The sequence below is a fragment of the Agelaius phoeniceus genome, chromosome 4 (genome assembly GCF_051311805.1).
Source record: "Agelaius phoeniceus isolate bAgePho1 chromosome 4, bAgePho1.hap1, whole genome shotgun sequence".
Taxonomy (NCBI): domain Eukaryota; kingdom Metazoa; phylum Chordata; class Aves; order Passeriformes; family Icteridae; genus Agelaius; species Agelaius phoeniceus.
Genome location: NC_135268.1, coordinates 8,613,280 through 8,619,279, shown reverse-complemented (window position 1 = coordinate 8,619,279; position 6,000 = coordinate 8,613,280).

Here is a 6,000-nt window from a genome sequence, read left to right as displayed (position 1 = left end):
TCTGAAAGAGACCTTTGTAGGATTGTCATTAGCTCTGCTTGTAATTGAGACTGAGGGGTTACCTCATTTATTTTCTCAGTGAGCATCTCTTGATGTGTTTGACCATGGAAAAATTGTGCTCACCTTGAAGGACACTGAAGTTTGTAACTACAGCTCCAGCTTAACCTTTGTGTTGCTGATTCTGTACTTTTTTTGTGCAAATTCAGTCTTTCCAAGTCCTCAGCTATGTGTTAGGTATGTCATTGCTTCAGTGGGTCCTCTGGTGTGTTTGTGCACAGGGAATTTGACTTGGAAATAAGGAAACACTTTGGCCTGAAGTACTCTTTCGGTCAATTGTTACAAGCATCCTCTGTTTTCCTCTTAGACCTCGACTATGGCTGTACAGCTAATACCAATTTTTTGGCATTTTAAAGTTGTGATTTAGCAGATGAAGGACAGAGAAAATAGCAGGTTTGGAGGTGGTTGAAAAACCACCATGAAGATCCAAAATCATATCCCTATTATTTCAACAAAAATGTTTCTCCATTCAATTTCTTTAAGTCCTTCCCCAAAAGTGGACTTGACTAATCCAAATTGCCAAATCTCTGTAAAGTATGCAGAAAAGCAGAGTTAATTTTGGAATTAAATGATAGTCAAATGCAAGTAGGGAACTGTGTCTGGCTTTTCAGGCCTGAAATACTGGCAAGCTAATGGTACTTCTGGAGCTTTGTCTCAAGCCATCTTGATTGCCAGCATGCATCAAGGAAACAAAGACAACTCTTTGTAATATGAAAGCAGACAAAGTAGCAGAAACCTAAATTCCAACTCTTTAAATTATTTTTGACTTGGGATCTGCAATATTTTCCATATCACAGCTTTTTTTGCCATTTTCATCATATGTGTTAAAACTATTGTGCACATTTAATGTCTTCAGTATCTGTGATTGATTACAGGGTAACTTTAAAAGTTTGTTTTTTGAATCTCTTTGTCCTTCATGCTATTACATAGGTTTCTAAGTCAAGGATTCAACATCCACTTAATAAAAATGCCCAATGAATGTCCAAGAGAATGTGAGGAAATTAAGCTCTTCCTCCTTAAATTATACAACAAAGGCAGAATTTCACTTTTTGATACATAGCACTCAGTGAATTAGACTTTCTTTTTTTGTCTGTATTTTTGTCTAGAAAAAAATGAGAAGCAGTCCTATTAGTCTTTTCTTAAATTCCCTTATGAACAGAATTTCTAAAACTTTCAAATGAACCTGCCAAATAAATGCTGACAATAAAATACAAACTGTAGGAGGGAAATTAATCTTCTGGGCTACATACAAAATTATTCACTAGAGGTCAGTGGACATTTTTTGTCCCAGTAGATTTAAGCCTTGATGGCAGGCTGGAAGGTATTTTGTGGAGGCAGCCTGCCTTGATGTGAGTGTACATAGACTCTGAAAATGTAGATGTAATTTTCACAGGTTTTCAAAATGCATTTTAAGAAATCTTGTGTGTAGTGACATCCAGACTTTCAGGATCACTTCCCTGAGAGCACTCATTTCATTCTACTGTTCTCCATGAACAACAGCTTCAGGAGAGAAACCAGTTCAATACATGAAATGCTGGAAACTGGTGTTTTAATACATGCCTGTAGTGATAAATTGTAAGGTGCATTGACTTTAGCTTTGCTTTGAGCATCCAGTCAGAGGTACTGAGAAACACACTCATTATTTTGTACATTTTCATCTAAGTGCTGTTCTGGCAGTTGGTGCATTGCTCCCTGTCAGTTCTTGTGTTCATCTACAGTTTCACCTGTAATGAACTTTAATCAGATGCACTGGGGCTTAAAGACAATATTTTTAATGTCTTAACTATGTTTTTTAATTTCCCCATAAAGTTAGAAAAAGATATACTTGAGGACCTGATTCCACCCTCACTTCTGACCCACCACCAAACCATCTCTTCTGGGTCTTCATTTCTTTAAGTTAAAAAAAGGCAAGAGTTCAGATTTCAGGGTATGAAAGGAAGATCTGCTGAATAGATATTCTTCTATCCCGGAGAGATCTTCCATCAAATCAGAAGATCTATGGTATAAACATAAAAAGAATATAGTAAATCCAATGAAAGGTTATTAAAACACTTCTTAAAGTAAAATATATATATAAAAAAGTATATATATATATATATATTAGAGTGTGAAATTGTTTTCTCATTTGTTTATTCCAGTGGCTTCTTCAGAGTTAATATTTGTCAGATATAGACACTGAGTTAAACAGAAAAAAAACCAAAAACCAGAAAACCAGACAAGCTCAAAACCATTATCTAGTGAATACGTTAGAGGAAAAACCAAATGCTCTAATGGACCCCCTCCAAAACTTTAAAAATTACATTAATGAGTTCCATGAATTTTTGACAGATTTCAGTTCAGTAAGTTACTACCTATGTCAAGGTTTTAAGATAGTCACACTGGGGATATCTATCTGGGTACTCTGAACATCTTATCTGGCAGATGAGAATGACCTAAGCAGACAAAAAAAAAAAAAAAAAAAGAAATAGAGCTCGTCTGTCCCATTTTCTTTAGATTTCCAGATCAGTGTTTAAAAGTATTTTAAGACAGTGCCTTTTATTTTTTCTTCCTGAAAATACAGTATTGAAGTTGAAGGGCCTAATTGCACCGCATGACTAAAGGGACTAAAATATCTGCTGCACTTCTGATTGACAAGAAAGTCCTATCTAGGTTAGGAAGAACTGAGTGGGGGTCCCATTTCCTTGTGTGGTGTTCTTGTTATAATTTATGTGGTTGTTTAAGACCCAGACTGTAAATCATGTATAGTTACAGTAGCACAATCTGGAGAGTTATGGTGAGAAAACCAAAGTCTAATAGTGTGATAATAATGCAATAAGACGATCATTGGCCATGTTCTGGGTTTATACCTAAAGTCAAATCAGAAGGGTTGTAAGTTTTGTAAGCCTACAAGCACCTACATCCAAAGTCAAAATGAAAATGCAGGGACCATATAAATTGTCAATTTTTTAGGCTGTTGGCATATCTGGGATGAAAACCATAACTGCTGACTTAGGGTAGAAGATGTTCTTATCCATCCCAAATGTATTTATCATACAGATATTTAGGAAAAAAATCCTGCTGTTACCATGTTATGGAAGCCCATTGTAGCAGTAGCCTAATGGTGATTCTGAACTAAGTTTATATAAATTCATTTTTTTCTAAAAAGCTCAGGAAGAAGAAAATAAATAAAAATTTTCTATGTCTCATAAAACCATTATTCCCATTTATTATCTTTAAGAGGTCCCACTCCTCAGCTTGAAAAAAGACATATTTTCAAGATAGAGAGGTTTTATTATACTTTTTTTGACCTGCACAAACTTTTTGCTGTTGTAGTTTATTCAGATAGAGATAAACTGATTTTTGTGACCTCATAAAGTCTAAAAGAAACCAAAATGAAAGAATATAAGTATTTACAGCAAAATTTCAAGGAAATATCTCAACTTTTTGATTTGACTGTATTGAAAATGTGCTTGAAGCAAACAAAATGACATTGTAGGTAGAAAAACATATCTGGGGATTCACATCTATGACTTTGTTCTACTAGCAATTCTCTGAGCAATTCATTGTAACTATACACAAACATAGGCAAGCTGTCAGCTGATAAAAACTTGGATTATAGTCTTACTGGCTGAAGGCGTGGAACATTTTAACACCAGCTATTTTATAGCAGCTCTGAAAACCCAAAATAAAATTCATAAAGTATAGAATTGTCCTCCAAGACTTATATTGGTTTATTTTGTTCAAAATAATAATTTAATCATACAGAAATCTATTACTCCAACAGCAGTTAGATTTGATGCCATTTGAAAAACAAGAAAACAAATCATAGAAATTACACATAATTGTGTGCACTAGAACTGCCCACTTAATATTGTGTAGGTCTGGACTTATACTGTGTTTTACAAATCAGCTCCTCATGAAAAAAGCCAGAATTGATGAGAATTTTTCAGTCATGGGTATGACTGGAGAAAAGCAGATGCTACTTAGGCTGTGCACTTCTGTGCATGGTTCTTCAGTGTTCTGCAGCAGTAACCCAAAAGTAATAATAGTCATAAGGGAGAAATTAACTGAAGTGTAGAAAACACTGATTGGCATGTTAATAGTAAGGTTTTATGGAGCTGGATAAATTAGACATAACAACTGGTTATGTTAAAAGGGGAGAGTATCAGGCTGCGGGAATCTTAGCAGAATAAATCTTAAGTAATTTCATTAGTTTTCTTGGCACACAAGAAGAAGGATGGTGTAAATGAAATTTACTGATGACATGAAGCTGGAAGTCCTTGCTTTGACAGAAGAGAATGAAAATGTCAGATATGGAGCCTATAGGAACTGAATGAGAGAAATAGGATGAAGTTAAATACTATAAATATTGATTCCATTTATATTACAGGCAAACATCATTTATTCTGCCACAAGAGCGACCATCTTAATTTGATTGGATTAAACAAAACATGAAAAATCTAAAATTCCAAATATTTCACAAGATGGATGTCTAACATTAATTCTCTTTCTAAGCACTCACTTTCCTGGAATTCCTTGCAAGTTCTTTTCTATACCTCCAGGAGATGTTTTTTTAAGGGTAAAAAGATGCTCTGTCAGGTGTCTGCTGTGTAGCTGTGGACATATTTGTAGCTTTTACAGACTAGTGGTGTTGGATAAAATCTGTAAATCTTTCTACCTATGCAAACAAATCTGGTTTTTCATTACTGTGTCACCCCATCTGTCACTGGATCACTATTGGAAAATTCAGTGTTTTCTAGGGGTTAGCCTGAAGCATTTAGCCGTCAGTCACCTGTATAACCAAACCTCTGTGTCCACTATCAGGCTTAAACCCCTGAGGATTAGTTCTTCTCTTTTCTTTTTGAGGATGACAAGGCCTTAGAATCACGCCTAGGCCTGAGTGAACAACCCCTGTGCAGCCCTCTGCAGCCCAGACAACTTCTGGCAGAACGAGTGTAGGTCAAGTAATTGAATTGGAGCCTAATTAAGTGAACAACAAAGCACTGATAAGCACATCTATTTTAAGGTGGTGAGGAATGGGATAAATTTTTCCTTAGGAAGTTTTACTGCAAATTCTCTAAAGTTAACTTGGAAATGCCAAAATATTTTTTTCCCTAAAAACTGGCTTTCATCAAAATTAAGTATTCAACAAAACAGATTTTATAGTTTAAGTGTGTATTTTACTTTAAAGATCTTTGTTTCCTTATTATTAATGTACAAAAAACTTAGTGCTTCCATATAGAAACATATAGACACAACATATAGACACAAAGTTCTCAAATTATGGAAGTTAAACATTTCAGAAATTATTTAGAAAATATCTCTTGGACAGAAAAGTTCATGTCATTTCTTGCCAGAAATTTCTTTCTCCCAATTTCCATTTCATAATAATTTAAACTAGTACTTTGTAATTAAGTAAATATACTTTAATGATATTTCCCTTCATTATATGTTCAATTTACATGGAATATGAAGTACAGAGTGGGGGTTGCTGAGTGGCTTAATTTAAAATTCTCAAATATTCATGAAGTGTTTAATTTCATGTTGTGAATAAAAAAGGAACAAAAATATTTAATGGTAAGGGCTGATGAGGAGTTTAAAGGAGCAAGACATTTACAGTACTGTAGATATGTCAAAATAGTGCTAGGTAGTACAAAGTATAACAATCATGTTTACTGAAAAGGAATGCAGAATGTGTAGTAAAGGAAAAGCAGCAGTAGATAGAAATCAGGGGCATTAAGAATGAACCTGTATTTTTCTAGTGCAAAACATTTTAGTTTCAATCTTCAGAACCTATTATTAGATGTCTTTCATGAATACCAAAACCCTTTCTCCACTCACATTTGATTCCCACTTTCAAGTTTATATACTTCAGAGGAATTGATTTCCTTCTTAATGAGTCAATTGCAATCAATACTTGCAGTGAATTACAGTCATGTTCTTTCACATGTTCCCTGCTCCTCA